Source organism: Sus scrofa, chromosome 16, assembly GCF_000003025.6.
Source record: "Sus scrofa isolate TJ Tabasco breed Duroc chromosome 16, Sscrofa11.1, whole genome shotgun sequence".
NCBI classification, from domain to species: domain Eukaryota; kingdom Metazoa; phylum Chordata; class Mammalia; order Artiodactyla; family Suidae; genus Sus; species Sus scrofa.
Genome location: NC_010458.4, coordinates 49,786,235 through 49,802,346, shown reverse-complemented (window position 1 = coordinate 49,802,346; position 16,112 = coordinate 49,786,235). Strand labels below are relative to the sequence as shown.

Genomic DNA, 16,112 nt, shown 5'->3' with positions numbered 1-16,112 from the left:
AAACTATAATGGAAAAGAATCTGAAAGAGAATATACGTATATATTGAGTATACTGACTCGCTTTGCTATGCACTTGAATTTACAATATTGTAAATGAACTACTCTTCAATTTCAAAAATCAGATAAAGGAATAAATAAATGTATAAAGTCTCCATCACAGATGAACAGGGAAAAATACTTAAGCGTCATACCTGATCATGATCATTTGAGACGGATGTGTACATACACTGTTAGGGACAATAAATAATCATACTGCTGCATATCACACTCCTGCCTGACAGCAAAAAAAAAAAAAAAACTCTGCCCATAAAAATATAATCATTGAGAAACACAGTCATAATGGCTAATCCTCAATAATAAAAAGAGAGCGCATAGAAGCGGAATCAATAACAACAAATATATACATCACAAGAAGTAACATAAGAAACAGTAATAAATAAGAATGAGTGATGATGAAAATAAAACATTAATGGGAAAAAAAACCCTGAAAAATCAGCAACAGCAATAATAACAGCAGCTAATTCTATGCCGGGCATTCTTCATGCATTTGTTCATTCCATCCTTAGCATGGATCTCTGAGCTAGGAAGTAATGCCAAGCCTGTTTCATAGATGGGAAAGCTGAGGCATCCAGAAACCCTAGAGGGGACCTGATTTGGAGGTCCTCTGGGGACCACTGGAAAACACACCAGGCCCTGCTCGCAAGCCAGCCAGTGCCTTTGGCGGGCTCTGAAATGCTTCTGAGCAGAGTCCAGAGGGATTCAGAAGCTGTCCACCAAACGCTGAGCTGCTCTGGCCAGGCCCTGGTCCAGCCCAGAGGAATTAGAAGCAAATGGATCTTCCTTTCTGTCCCAGAGGTGCCCGAAGCCTCCCCTGATAGAACAGGCAGAGGCGATAAGCAGCGAGCTGAGGGGCCAGAGGGAAGCGGAGAGGAGATGGCAATGGGTCAGGAAACGAAGCAGAAGCCAGCACCCTGCTCAGGGAGCCCCCGGGAGCACACGGGTTCTGACCCCTGCTCAGTTTCGTTAGGGGTTTCTTCACCATAACAGCCCGACCCCTCACAGCCCCATCTCCCCTTAATCTCCTTCTCGCCTACCTCTAGTCCCTTGCCCACCCCATTCGATCCTGGCCTGACAATGACCGGGGCCGAACAATGATGCAGCCCTTATTCCTCCTCCAGGAATTCTTCTGCTGGAGGGAGAACCACCCCAGAGCTCCTGCCTTGAGTTCTCTACCAGGCATCCGCCAGCTGGTGGCGGGGGGGGGAGTCCCATCCCCCAGCCACAGGCACTGCTTTTTGGTTCAATGTCATCTTCATCGTTTTTATAAGACCATGTGGCTTACCTGTGGCATGTGCTGGCCTGCCCAAGGGCTGTTCCCCTCCAATGAGGCGAGTGAGATGTGAGGATATTAATTTATTTGGAGATAAAGTAACCCAATACTCAAAGATGGCATGTGGAGAGAAAAAAAAAAAAAAAACAGCTATTGTGGAGGTCACATGACAAGGCCATTTAATTTAAATTCGATTTTAACGCCAAAGATGTAAATAGGGAGGGGTCCCTCTGAGCATCTTACCCTGAGGAGCAAGATTTCTGCGTTTAAAGATACAAAACAACGGAGTTCCCGTCGTGGCACAGTGGTTAACGAATCTAACTAGGAACCATGAGGTTGCAGGTTCGATCCTTGGCCTTGCTCAGTGGGTTAAGGATCTGGCTTTGCCGTGACCTGTGGTGGAGGCTTGCAGACGTGGCTCGGATCCCGAGTTGCTGTGGAGCGGCCCAAGAAATGGCAAAAAGACCAAAAAAAAAAAAAAAAAGAAAGAAAGAAAGAAACAAAATATTTACATTAAACTGTCCCCTTAAAAACTAGCCAAGGGCTTCATCTGAAGGGCAAAGCAAAAGGAATTTGTTCCAACACTGCTCCTTTCTGCTGCAGTTGTGTACATGTGGTTAGTGTTATACACAGAGAGAGTGCTTTGTTTTTGTTAGGGCCCTACCGAGGCATGTGGAGGTTCCCAGACTAGGAGTCAAATCGGAGCTATAGCTGCCAGTCTCCACCACAGCCACAGCAACTCCGATCCAAGCCATGTCTACGACCTACACCACAGGTCATGGCCACGCCAGATCCTTAACCTACTGAGCATGGCCAGGGATCGAACCTGTGTCCTCATGGATGCTAAGTCAGATGTGTTAACCACTGAGCCATGACAGGAACTCCCAAAGACGGTGGTTTGTGAATGGTTTAAGCAATTCCCTGGAGGATTTCTGACTATGGGTGATTCCTACCTTCCCTGCTAAGCGCTGGATGCAACGCAGGTCTACTCCCCACGCATCCCCGGGCATACACACACACGCACACGCATGCGAGCATTGTCTTTGCAGCGGCCATTTGCAGATGAGGTACCGTGTGGGCCTTAATGACTTCGCAAAATGGGCAACAAATAAAAAGCAATATAACGACTACCTATAAACCCAGGAATGTCGTGGAATCAATCCGTGGCTAATGGATTAAATATTAACGCCACCACAACCACACGTTGGCCTCAGCTATAAACTGCCTGGCTAAGTAAATAATAAAGGAAAGATGATCATTGTCATTCTCACCGGGGAGGAAGGGCCGATCATCTCTTTCACGGGCTCCTCAGACCCTACTGAGGTCATCCCGGGGTCTCCCTGGGTCTGGGACCCTGTTCTGATGAGGAAACTGAGTCACGGAGAGAGAAGGAGAGGGCCAGAGGTTCACGGCCATGTGAGCGCCCTGTGCGCCCCGTCATGTCTTTACAGAGGGCCCAGGCCTTGGGCCAATCTGAGGTTAGAAAGGAGGAAAGAGAGGCTTCCAGAGTTTTTAGAACCGGTGTGAAGAATTTCAGGACAAGGACGGAATGAGACTGGTTTTTCATGGGAACCCAAATCTAGTGGCTTCTCAGAGCCAGGGTTTCACCGAGAAACTGCATCCCAAAGAAAAATTTCCGGTCCTGACTTTTATGTCTTCCAAAGCATGAAACTCCTGATTTCAAACTGGTTCTTTTCGCCTCTGAAAGAAAACAAGAAAAAGATGTCACAGCCTTGCTTTTCCAACAGTGGGGGGAAAAAAAGAAAGAAAGAAAGAAAAGAAAAGAGAGAAGAAAATCTTTTGGGGATTCGCAACAGAAGGGGTCTCCTTCCCCCTTTATCGATAATTTTGAAAGGGTCGCGCTAAGACACTGACTAATGACACGTGACCTTTGAATTCTCCACGAGGCAGCAGGCGCGGGCCTGGGCCCAGCGGGGACCCCTCTGCCAGATAGGGGTCACTCTCTCCATTCAATGCTTTATTAGCCCCCTCCAGGCTCAGGGCAAAGTCCCGCTGCTTGCAGACTTTTACAGCTTTGATTGAGGAAAGCTATTCAGGCCAGGGGAGAGGATCTGTTTGTTTTCAAGAGGAAACCTCTGTGAGTCTGCCCCTTCCCCCCAGTGCTTCCAGAGTTGCTGGAGAGATAAAAGCCATACCTCCTTTTGACCTTCATTGGACAGTAGAAGCCCCGACTCAGCATGGAATAATAAAGGCATATCATGCTGCATAAATTATCCTGTGATTGACGAGCTTTCTTCCGGCTCCAACTGAAAAAGGGGGGGAGGGGAGTGGGGATGGAGAAGGGGTCAAGCTATTTCGCCAAGCACCTACTATGTGCTCTGGTGCTGGTGGGCACTTCATGTCCCCATGGCATTTCATTGTCACAAACAGCCAGGCCCAGGAGGAAAATGTTATTTCTCCCTGGGACATGCATGAGGAAACCAGGGCAGGAACATCCAGTGATGTTCCCAGGGACCCTCAGGAAGGCAGAAGCAAGAGTATGTTGACAGGAGTTCCCGTCGTGGCACAGTGGTTAACGAATCCGACTAGGAACCATGAGGTTGCGCGTTCGATCCCTGGCCTCGCTCAGCGGGTTAAGGATCCGGTGTTGCTGTGAGCTGTGGTGTAGGTTGCAGACTCGGCTGGTATCCCAAGTGGCTGTGGCTCTGGCATAGGCTGGTGGCTACAGCTCCAATTCGACCCCTAGCCTGGGAATCTCCATATGCCGAAGGTGCAGCCCTAGAAAAGGCAAAAAGAAGTATGTGACAAAAGTTTAAAAGTCAGCTTTTTAAAATCACCAGGTAAGGTACTAAATGGTCATCTCTGCCCAGTCTCTGAGCCTGACTCTGACCCCTGGGTGAGGGATGGAGGGAGGAGAGAGACGAGGTGCGGGACCAGGATGGTATAAGGCCTCCACCTACTTACTGTCTGTTTACTCCTCACTATTTATCAAAAGTTTGCAAAGGACCACCAGGGTCTAGTCATGCAGGACTCAGCCAACGTGAAGTCTGCTGGTAAAGGAGTAAATTAGCAATGTCATTTTTTTTTTTTCTTGTCTTTTTTTTTTAGGGCCGCACCCATGGCATATGTTGGTTCCCAGGCTAGGGGTCAAATCAGAGCTATAGCTGCTGGCCTACGCCACAGCCACAGCAACGAGGGATCCAAGCCACATCTGCAGCCTGCACCACAGCTTATGGCAATGCCAGATCCTGAACCCACTGAGCAAGGCCAGGGATCGAATCTGCATCCTCATGGATGCTAGTCTGAGTCATTTCCATTGAGCCATGACGGGAACTCCAATTTTTTTTATTTTATGATTTTTATTTTTTCCATTATAATTGATTTACAGTGTTCTGTGAAAGGAATGTCATTTTTGGATGAAGGTAGGAGCTTTGAGGAAAAGAAAGCAGAGAAGCAAGAAAGTGTCTTGAGTGTGAGGGGGGCTGGGAGTGCAAATTTAGAGAGTGGTCAGGTAACCCTCCCCGCCCAGGAGGTGACAGTTGTCCTGAAGTCTGAGAAGGGGGAGAGCTTGGAGGAGCAGGCAGTGAGTGAGTTCAGTGAAGCCAGAAGCAAGGCTGGGGTCCAGGAGGCCGGGAGCTGTCCACGGCTCCCAAGGTGACTGCCTGTCTGGCCGAAGCTTCAGATGGTGTCTGTGGTGCTGACGGGAGCAGTTCAGCGAATCACCACTTGCCCTTAAGCTTGTCCCTGGAGTTGGAGTGTGACTCAGGGTCATCCCTAAATCACATCTGTCTCCCATCTGGGGACCAAAACCTCAAAGACCTTGGAGCTCATCAGGGTACCTGGGGGCTGGGGCTGGAAAGGGCACTCGGTCCCCAAGGATGGCTGCTACTGAACCCCAGTCATTTCACCTTGGAAGGTGGAGTGTCCCAGGGTTGCCAGACCTTCTGATTTTGTAAGAGAAGCCAGAAATCCAAATGTGGGTGAAAACCCTTGGCTCCATCAATTCCAAATTAAAATAACATTTTCTGAGCTCTCTTCATGAACCCTGAGGCTAAGGAGTTGTGCAAGACCAGACCTCAGCCTCCAGACCAGATTCACAACTGTCTCTTATGGAACCAGTGGAGAGAATGAAAAGCATAAGATGCCTAAGAATCAGGCAAGTCCCATCCCAGAGTTCTAAACCTTGTGTGTGTGTGTGTGTGTGTGTGTGTGTGTGTGAGATGGTGGACCCATCTGACAGCTGCCAAAGCCTAAGGATACCCTCTTAGAATAATATTTTTAAATGGGAGTTCCCGTCGTGGCGCAGTGGTTAACGAATCCGACTAGGAACCATGAGGTTGCGGGTTCGATCCCTGCCCTTGCTCAGTGGGTTAACGATCCGGCGTTGCAGGTTCGTTAGTGTAGGTTGCAGACGCAGCTCGGATCCCACGTTGCTGTGGCTCTGGCGTAGGCCAGTGGCTACAGCTCCAATTCGACCCCTAGCCTGGGAACCTCCATATGCCGTGGGAGCGGCCCAAGAAATAGCAACAATAACAACAACAACAAAAAATATTTTTAAATGAATGAAATTAAATAACCAAGCCACAGTAATTACATTTAAATATAGTTATCAAAATATTGCAATGTGCTATTACTGGTGCTTCTTGTTAATGTATCAATCAACACAATCTGGTCTTGAGCCCATTACCTTTCATAGTTTTAAAGGAGGGATGAGTAGAAACAAAGTCCCAAGATACCTGTAACAACTCTAATGTGACCTGAAAACACGTGGTGTCTGTACCGATGACAAAGTCACAGTCACTGACGGTGCTGCTCTGGGCTGGTGCCTACACTGATGATGAGAGGAAATGATGCGCTCCAGAGGACAACACAAATCAAGATGTAATGGGAGTTCCTGTCGTGGCTCAGTGGTTAACGAATCCGACTAGGAGCCATGAGGTTGCAGGTTCTATCCCTTGCCTTGCTCAGTGGGTTGGGGATCCGACGTTGCCTTGAGCGGTGGTGTGGGTGACAGACTCGGCTCGGATCCCCTGTTGCTGTGGCTCTGGCGTACAGCTCCGATTAGACCCCTAGCCTGGGAACCTCCATATGCCGCAGGAGCGGCCCTAGAAAAGGAAAAAAAGATTAAAAAAAAAAAAAAGAAAGAAAGATGTAATGTTTCCCCATCCGGCTGCCGAGACAATCTCCCCTCCTCATCCCCAAAGCGGTCCTGGATTCCAGTCTAAGAACTTTGGCGTTAGGCACGATTTCCTTAACGGGATTGGCAGAGGGGAGGCTCCCCACCCCCCTCACCTCCCCACCTTAGTGCATGACACCCTCATCCCTCCAGCTGCCCCGGGGGGTTCCTAGATTCTCCCCTGCCCTCTCCAGAAGCAGAGTGCTGCTTCTGTCTTGCCCCCGCTTAAGACCTCCCCACTCCGTGGTTTCCCAGGAGCCCTAATTTGTAGCCTGGCCTTCAAGTCCTATAGGGTGTGGTTTCCCCCACGGGCTGGCTGCACTCCCATCACCCTCCCCTTGCTTCCCTCCACACACTCCCTCCAGAGCCTTCCCACAGAGGGCCTGGGATGGGCAGAAACACCAGCTTGGTGCCTGGCAGGGGCAGGTTCCAGTCTTGAATCTGCAACTTATCAGCTATGAGGCAGTAAACATCATTCAGCCTCAATTTCCCTCAATACCCACATCCTATGGTTGTAAGGATTCAATGAAGTAACACTGTAATGGTCACTTTAAACCTTTCTGATAGAAAAGCTGCCCTCACTGGAGTGATCATCACACCAGGGATTCTCCTCTGTTTTCCACTGAAGCACATCCACTCTTTCTTTTTTTTTTTTTTTTTTTAAGGGCTGCACCCACGGCATATGGATGTTCCCAGGCTAGGGGTCGAAGCAGAGCTGTAGCCACTGGCCTTCACCACAGCCACAGCAACGCCAGATCCGAGTCACGTCTGTGACCTACACCACAGCTCCTGGCAACGCCAGATCCTTAACCCACTGAGCGAGGCCAGGGATTGAACCTGCGTCCTCAAGGATGCTAGTCGGATTCATTAACCACTGAGCCAATCTATTCTTTTTCTTTTTTTGTCTTTTTGCTATTTCTTGGGCCGCTCCCACGGCATATGGAGGTTCCCAGGCTAGGGGTCTAATCGGAGCTGTAGTCTCCGGCCTATGCCAGAGCCACAGCAACATGGGATCCGAGCCGCGTCTGCAACCTACACCACAGCTCATGGCAACGCCGGATCGTTAACCCACCAAGCAAGCGCAGGGACTGAACCCGCAACCTCATGGTTCCTAGTCGGATTCGTTAACCACTGCGCCACGAGGGGAACTCCCCGAATCTATTCTTAATCATTCTTCAAGACCCCACTGAAACCCCTCTCCTCTCAGTGTGTTCAGATCTCTACTTGTGTTGCCAAGTCAGACCATCCTGTCATTCCTGAGCACCTCGCCTTTATCCTGCTTTATTTTCCTTCCTTGCCATGAGTGCCCTCTGGTATAGTATATATTTACGTGTTCGTTTATGGTGTGTTTCAGCCACACCCAAAAGAATATATGCTCAGTGAAGACCAGGATTTTCTTTTGTTCACTGCTGTATTCTCTGTGCCTAGACCAGTAACAGATCCACAGCAGGTGTCCTGTAAACACTGGTCTTCAAATACTCATGAATGAAGACATGATTGGATGAATGAAGAGGCTTTGCAAATATTTTCCTGAGGGCTAGTAGGATTCAGTGAGATGCCATAGCTACGGTATCTAGCTCTGGGTATGATACATAAATGTTCATTTCTCATCTTATTCCTTAACTTCTCTGAATCTTAGTTGACTCATCTGTGATATAACAGTAATAATACTATTACCAATAATAATAATGAAGATAACAACAACAATGATAATAATAATAACAACAGCAGGCCTACTTACCTCATGGAGCTATTGCGATATCCAAAATCAGAAAGCAAGAGTTCCTGCTGTGGAGAAGAGGGTTAAGAAGCTGACTTAGGCGTGGAGTTCCCTTCGTGGCTCAGTGGTTAACAAACCTGACTAATATCCATGAGGATGCAGGTTTGAGCCCTGACCTTGCTCAGTAGGTTAAGGATCCGGTGTTGCCGTGAGCTGTGGTGTAGGTCACAGACGCGGCTCAGATCCCATGTTGCTGTGGCTCTGGTGTAGGCTGGCAGCTACAGCTCTGCTTCGACCCCTAGCCTGGGAACCTCCATACACCACAGGTGTGGCCCTAAAAAGACCAAAAAAAAAAAAAAAAAAAAAAGAAAGAATCTGACTGCAGTGGCTTGGCTCACTGCAGAGTTGCGGATTCATCCCTGGCCTGGTACAGTGCTGGTGCAGTGGATTAAAGGATCTGATGTTGCCACAGCTGTGGTATACACACGGGCACAGCTCCAGCTCGGATTCAACCCCTCGCCTGGGAACTTTCATATGCCATGGTTGTGGCCTTGCATTCTGTAAGCTATAAATCATTGTATAGACATGAATTACTGTGGCTGCTATAAGAATATAGGCAATTAATTCCCCCTCTCCCAGCCTCCATTCCTTCATCAATAAAATGGGCCTCGTCACCTCTGAACTTCCTGCCTAGCTGAGTTATGATAAGGAAAGAATAAAATGCACGTTTAATAGCTTTGTAAACTATAACATGCTTTGCAGATGTAAAGAATAATTATTTGGAGGCTTCATAGGAGCAGTGAAAACACCACAGGCTTGGAATCCCCGAGACTGAGTCCCTCCTGTGTCAGCTCCCAGGCAGAAAGAAGCTCTGGATCTCAGCTCTGCCATCTGTAAAAGGTGGGTGATAATTACACACACCTCACAGCGCATGTTACAGGCTTAGTTCCTGTCCAGCCTGGACTCAGGGGGGGTTACACTTCTCCACTGGCCCACGGGCAGCTCTTGCAAGGCCTTCTCATCAGCCAGCCGGGGAATGATATTCTTTCCCCCTTCAGTCGAATGGTGATCCTGACACCAGCCCGTCCGGGATGCTGTATCTTTTAATTACTATTTATAAGGCCCTTGGAAATCCTCACTCAAAAGGGATGGGTGACGTGCACTGATTCCAGAGTGTCAGGTTCTCTCTGGTCCTTGCTGGTGGCCAAGCCTCCTGCGAGCTCCTCTGTGTGGGGCGTTCCAAATGGCTGCAGAGTCTAAAGCTGGGCCTCTTTTCTGGTGGTCAGGAAGATGTCTTTTTTTTTGTCTTTTTGCCTTTTCTAGAGCCACACTCGAGGCATATGGAGGTTCCCAGGCTAGGGGATCTAATTGGAGTCACAGCTGCCGGCCTACACCACAGCCATAGCCATGCCAGAACTGAGCCATGTCTGTGACCTACACCACAGCTCATGGCAATGCTGGATCCTTAACCCCCTGAGCAAGGCCAGGGATCGAACCTGCAATCTCATGGTTCCTAGTCAGATTCGTTAACCACTGAGCCACAACAGGAGCCCCGGGAAGATTTCGTTTTTCTAGAAAAGATGATCTCTGCTCTCCCGGAAGATGCTCTGAGTTGATCTGAGGCACACAAGAAGCCTGGACCAAGGACCCCCTGGCCCTGTCATGGAGGAAGCTGGGAGTGCCAGACCTAAAGCAAGAAACGTCCCTCCAGATTTGTCCTCCGCTGTCTCCATCTGGGGCTGCCCTTGCAAGGCAGGCTGAGGCCTCTGAGAAGAACGGGTGGTGCAGGACATAGACCAGGGCTGGGAGAAGACCATGCCGGATGGCTGCTGCCCTTCAAGATAGAGCCCAACTGCCGCTCACTGAGAGCAGGGCCTGCTGGAGGGGTGGGCAAGCCAGGGCCTTGCAATCCAATTCAGGGCTGCTCTGAAGCCCTGCCTACCTGGGCACATGCGGTCTCAAGGGAATAATTTGTTTCTGAAAACAGTGCTAAACTACCAGAGTTGCCAGATGGACTCATCTTTCTTTCTTTCTTTCTTTCTTTTTTTTTTTTTTTTTTTTGTCTTTTTGCCTTTTCTAGGGCCGCTCCCATGGCATATGGAGGTTCCCAGGCTAGGGGTCTAATTGGAGCTGTAGCTGCCAAGCCTACACCACAGGCACAGCAACGCGGGATTCTAGCCACATCTGCAATCTACACCACAGCTCATGACAACGCCGGATCCTTAGCCCACTGAGCAAGGCCAGGGATCGAACCCGCAACCTCATAGTGCTTAGTCGGATTCGTTAACCACTGAGCCACGACAGGAATTCCAACCCAGACTATTCTGACAGTTGCCAGCAGGGACAACCTGCATGGGGTCTGACTGGGCTGCATTTAAAGGCTTCCAGGGCCACGGGTGAGAAGAGGTTGAGTTAGGCTGGAATGGCCGTTGACCTTACTCTGCCTTAATATTGCATCTGAGAAATAGGAAGCATGGGGATGAATACAATTCTGATTCTTCTTGCCTTACCTTTGCATTTGCGGGATTATAGGTTGGGTTCTGAAGGGTGGCCAAGCATCCATCTGGAGAAGCGTGGCTTCCCCACCAGGTCAAAGGAAGGCAAGAAAGAAGGGGTGAAAATGGAAGGACACAGGGCCCCCCCAAGCAACAATGGACAGTGAGTAGGGAGGACAGTGTCTTAGTATGCTTGGACTGTTATAACAAAATACCTTAGACGGGGCGGTTTAAGGAACAGAAATTTAGTTCCCATAGTTCTAAAGTCTGGGAGACCCAAAATCAAAGTGCTGCCAATTCAGTTTCGGATGAGAGCCCTCTTCCTGGATTCAGCTCTCCTTCTGGCCTCACCCTCTGATGGAAAAGAGAAAGAGCTTTCGCTTCCTCCTCTTCTTCTTTTTGCTTTTTTGGCCTGGGATCAGATCCGAGCCGCAGTTGCAACCTATGCCTGCAGCTGTGGCAACGCAGCAATGCTGGATCCTTAACCCGCTGTGCCAGGCCAGGGATGGAACCTGCGTCCCTGCACTCCAGGGAGGTCACCAATTCTGTTGCACCACAGCGGGACCGCTTTTCCTCTTCTTATAAAGCCACTAACCACAGCATGAGGGTCCCACTCCCATGACCTCATCTAACCAGAATCACCTCCCTAAGGCCCCACCTCCAAATACTGTCACATTTGGGTGTTGGGGCTTCAACCTATGCATCTGGGAGAAGGTGGGGGGGGGGCAATTCAGTCGAGAGCAGGCAGACACGCAGACACCCTCTTCCTCTTGACTCAGATCATCCCTCCTTCAAGGAGGCCAGCCTAGGGAGCTAAGGGATTAGGCCTGGCTGGACACCAAGGGGGTTATTCATGCCTGCTGGACAGAGTGTGTGCTTGGCCTTCGGACCAGTCCTGAACCCTGCCCACCACTTACTACCTGAGTGGCCATGAGCAAGCCACTTCTCTTGAACCCTCCATGTCCCCATCTGCCACATGTCCTTCACAGGCTTCTTGTAACCGTGAGACCAGGTAAGGCAGGTAGAGCTCAGCCCCTGCATGCATCCTCAATCACCCTAGATACCCTCTCTGCCAGTCCAACCAGTTAATGGCACCAAGCATGAGCTGGGATAATGGGAGCTGATCTCAGATGGTTTTCAGATTGATCTGGTGGATAAACTGTAGTTTCTTTTTTTTTTTTTTTTTTTTTTTTTTTTTTTTTTGTCTTTTTACCTTCTCTAGGGCTGCTCCTGCGGCATATGGAGATTTCCAGGCTAGGGGTCGAGTTGGAGCTGTAGCCACCGGCCTACGCCAGAGCCACAGCAACGCGGGATCCGAGCCACGTCTGCAACCTACACTACAGGTCACGACCACACCAGATCCTTAACCCACTGAGCAAGGCCAGGGATCAAACCCACAACCTCATGGTTCCTAGTCAGATTCATTAACCACTGAGCCACAAGGGGAACTCCTAAACTGTAGTTTCTTGACCTCTTTCGTTTGGTCCTTGAAGGCCTTCTCCATCTTTTGCTTTCATAACAGCAGTGGGCACCTTCAGCTGTCCAGCCAGTATACTGGGAGGGGGCTAACTGACATCAGAAGGACGTAGGTGGGGAGGGTGGGTTTGGAGAGGGATGACGAGATTCTAGGAGGAAGAAACAGCAGGGGTAAGGTCCCCCTAGGGATGAAGGAGCCAGGTGCATTCTGAGAGCTAAGAAAGGCCAAGATGCCCACAGCACAAATGCAAAGGCCAGAGGAGTTCCAGGTAGTCCATGGAGATGGGGGCTTGGTGACACCAACAAAAAATTGTGGGCATCATCTTAAAAGCACTGGGGAGCCATGGATGGGATCGGAGCAGGGGAGTGAATAGATGATGCATGTTTCATGAAGCTCCAAGGCAGCGCTGTAGACGAGGAATTGGTTTTCCCTTGAAAACTCTTCTTGGGCATGTTCATGTCTCTCCATCCACACAATCATCACCCTCGTCCAAGCCACCATCGTTCTTGGACAATCACAGCCTCAGCCACTTTCCTGCAGTTTCCTCTAAATCTCTTAACCGGCACTCCCCCCTCTGCCTCCCAATTTATACCCAATTCACAGGGCGGCCAAAGTGATGTTTTAAAAATATCAGTCAGGGAGTTCCCATTGTGGCTTAGCGGGTTAAGAACCCGACTAGTATCCATGAGGATTTGGGTTCATTCCCTGGCCTCGCTCATTGGGTTAAGGATCTGACGTTGTGGTGAGCTGTGGTAGAGGTCACAGACGCAGTTTGGATCTGGCGTTGTTGTGGCTCTGTCATAGGCTGACAGCTGCAGCTCAGATTTGACCCCTAGCCTGGGAATTTCCATATGCCACCAGCCAGGCCCTAAGATTAAAAAAAAACAAAAACAACAAAAAAAAAAAACAGTCAGACTTTCTCTCTTCCTGACTAAAATATTTCAATCATGCCTGTACCCCACTTAGAATAAAACCTCAGCTCTTGACCATGAACCAGCCAAACCGGAGCCACCTCCGTCTGCTGCCTCTCGGCCACGCTCCCGCTTGCTTGGTCTGCTCCAAACATACTTTCTCACAGTCAGTTGCTCGAACACATCATGTTCCATCCAACCTCAGGGCCTTCTGTTACTCCCCAGATCTGGAATGATCCCCCCACTCTCCTCCTAGCTAAAGCCTACGCAGATGACATGTGACATCCTCAGAGATGCCCTCCTGGCCACCCACCACGATCTAACTTCTCTTTCCTCTGTTATTCTCTCTTGTAGATCCCTATTCCTTCCCAGAAACATGTGTCAGTGCGTGTTATATCTATTTAGTTAATGGATGGGTCCTCCGGCAGAGAGGAAGCCCCACACAAGGGCAGGTGGGCTAGAGGGGCTTGTGGAATAAATGACCCTGTGGGATCATTAATCCCTTCAACTCCTGTGGGAAATAGAATTCTACCTGCCCGTACACGAGCAGGTGCTGTTCTGATTACATGGATGAACCCATCTCAATTCAGAGCAATGCCATGAGCCCGACGGTATTATTATTCCCTTTATTTATTTATTTACTTACTTACTTACTTACCTACTTATTTTGCTTTTTAGGGCCGCACCCACAGCATATGGCGGTTCCCAGGCTAGGGGTCCAATCGGAGCTATAGCTGCCAGCTTACACCACAGCCACAGCAATGCCTGATCTGAGCCACGCCTGCAACCTACACCACAGCTCACGGCAACACCAGATTCTTAACCCACTGAGCAAGGCCAGGGATCAAACCTGCAACCTCATGGTTCTTAGATTCGTTTCTACTGCGCCATGATGGGAACTCCTATTCCCATTTTTTTGAAGGAGAAGACTGAAGCAGCTGGAAAGTTGTGGAGCCAAGGCTGGACCCAGGCTGGGTGAAGGCAGAGGCAGAGTCTGAACATGAGTCTGTACAGCTCCTCCCACTGCTCTTCCTCAGGGGGTTCAACATCAGAACCACCCCAGGCTGGACCACAAGCCAGGGAGACCCTCTCATCGGCCCCTCCCTCCCTTCACCTCTCCTGCTCCTTGACTACCTGGCATCATGGCTTCAGGTACATCCCAGACTCTAGCTGGACGTGTCCACCGGGGCTCCTCCCTGAGCCCCCTTCTGCTCCCAAGACCCCACCACCCCCAGATATTTCCTCTCCCCTCCCCCAGCAGGGCGTGTCCCATTCTCCCTTGCTCCATTCCTGAGGCCCCTTTCTTTCTTAAACCGGCAGGCAGAGGACTCACATCCAGGCAGGTGCTGCAGCCTCCTGCATGGGTTCCGCGGCCACCGTGCCCCTCTTCAATCCGTCCTCCAACCCCAGGACAGGAAGGCCTTCCAGAAATAGTGTTCAACCATTTCATGCCCTAGAGAGCATCTTTCCACAGCTTCCCCTTGCACTTGAAGAAAAGCTAAAATCCCTCTGCTTGATCCACCTGTGCCTCCCTGCCCCCGCAGGTATCCTGTTTCATCTTCTCCCACACCCTCCATTCAAGGCTGTCCGGAAAGGAAGCCTTCTCCGTTTTCTCCAAACACACCCGTGCTCTTTCCATCCTCCATGCGTGCTCACCTCTCTCCCCGGCTTCTCCCCAGACTTGGCATGAGGCTCCTGTTAACCTCAAAGTCTTAAAGGACATGTCAGCCCCTTGGAAGGTCCTCCTAGGCCGGCTTCTCTACCCTGAGAGCAGCGGTGCCTGGATCCCTTCCCGATCTGCCTCCACTGAGTGCAAGTTGAATTTTTCCTTTTTTCTTTTTTTGGCTGGGAAACATGTGAGGCTTGTGTGCGAGTGTGTTTGTGCACAACCAGCCCCACGAGAGCCCAGATCACATGGATAAGTGGCGTCTTCAGAATCTACAACTGGAGTTCCCAGTTGTGGCTCAGCAGGTTCCAACTAGTATCCGTGAGGATGTAGGTTCGATTCCTGGCCTTGCTCAGTGGGTTAAGGTTCCAGCATTGCAGTAAGCTGCCATGTAGTAGCAGATGCAGCTCGGATCCTGTGTTGCTATGGCTGTGGCACAGGCCAGCAGCTGCAGCTCCCATTTGACGCCTGGCCTGGGAACCTCCATATGCCACAAATGTGGCCATAAAAAGAAATTAGAACAGTGTCTGGCGTGTCGTGGGCACACGGTAAATATTTGCTGAAGGAGGAATGAATAAATGAACGAAGGTCTGGGGTTATAGCCTCTATAAATTCGCCTTCAAATATCTGGTTAGTGGAGAACAAAATTAATACCAAACAAACCAAACCAAAGAGGAAAACTCATAGGGGCCAAAGCACATAGTTAAGGTGAATTCTTGACTTTTTTGTTTTCCTTTCACAAGATTGTCTGTAAAAAGAAGAGAGGTTTAAAAAAAAAAATCCCCACCAATTACCTCAGAGATGAGACTTAATGCCAAATTCTTGCCCAGAGCACATTTTTACAGCTGAGTAATAAACCCCGGAAAAACATGCCTTATGATGGAAACGTTGAACATGGTCCCTTCCAACAGGGCCACTCCGGCTCCCGAGAAGGAGGAGCTTCTTGTCCAAGGAAGGGGGCGGGGGGAAGAAGAAGAATTGGATTTAGGTAAATGTTTATCCAAAAAGGCCCTATTGTTGACAATGAGGGATTTGGGCTTTCTTCCCAAACCAGACTTTTTATTTTATTTATTTATTTATTTATTTTGTATTTTTGTCTTTTCTAGGGCCACTCCTGAGGCATATGGAGGTTCCTAGGCTGGGGGTCTAATCAGAGCTGTAGGCACCAGCCTACGCCAGAGCCACAGCAACTTAGGATCCAAGCGCGTCTGCAACCTACACCAACAGCTCACACCGGATCCTTAACCCACTGAGCAAGGCCAGGGCTCGAACCTGCAACCTCATGGTTCCTGATTGGATTCGTTAACCACTGAGCCACAACGGGAACTCCCCAAACCAGATTTTTAAATTTGTTTTCTATTCAGGAGTTCCCATAG

General features: G+C 49.6%; 1 long non-coding RNA gene across 1 annotated transcript; it reads right to left on the bottom strand.

Moving 5' to 3' along the window:
• LOC110257223 lies at nucleotides 1,729-3,866 on the bottom strand. Its single transcript, XR_002339534.1, has 3 exons — nucleotides 3,487-3,866; nucleotides 2,602-3,031; nucleotides 1,729-1,764 (listed from the first exon to the last, which is right to left on the bottom strand). It is a non-coding gene; the product is annotated as an uncharacterized LOC110257223 (long non-coding RNA).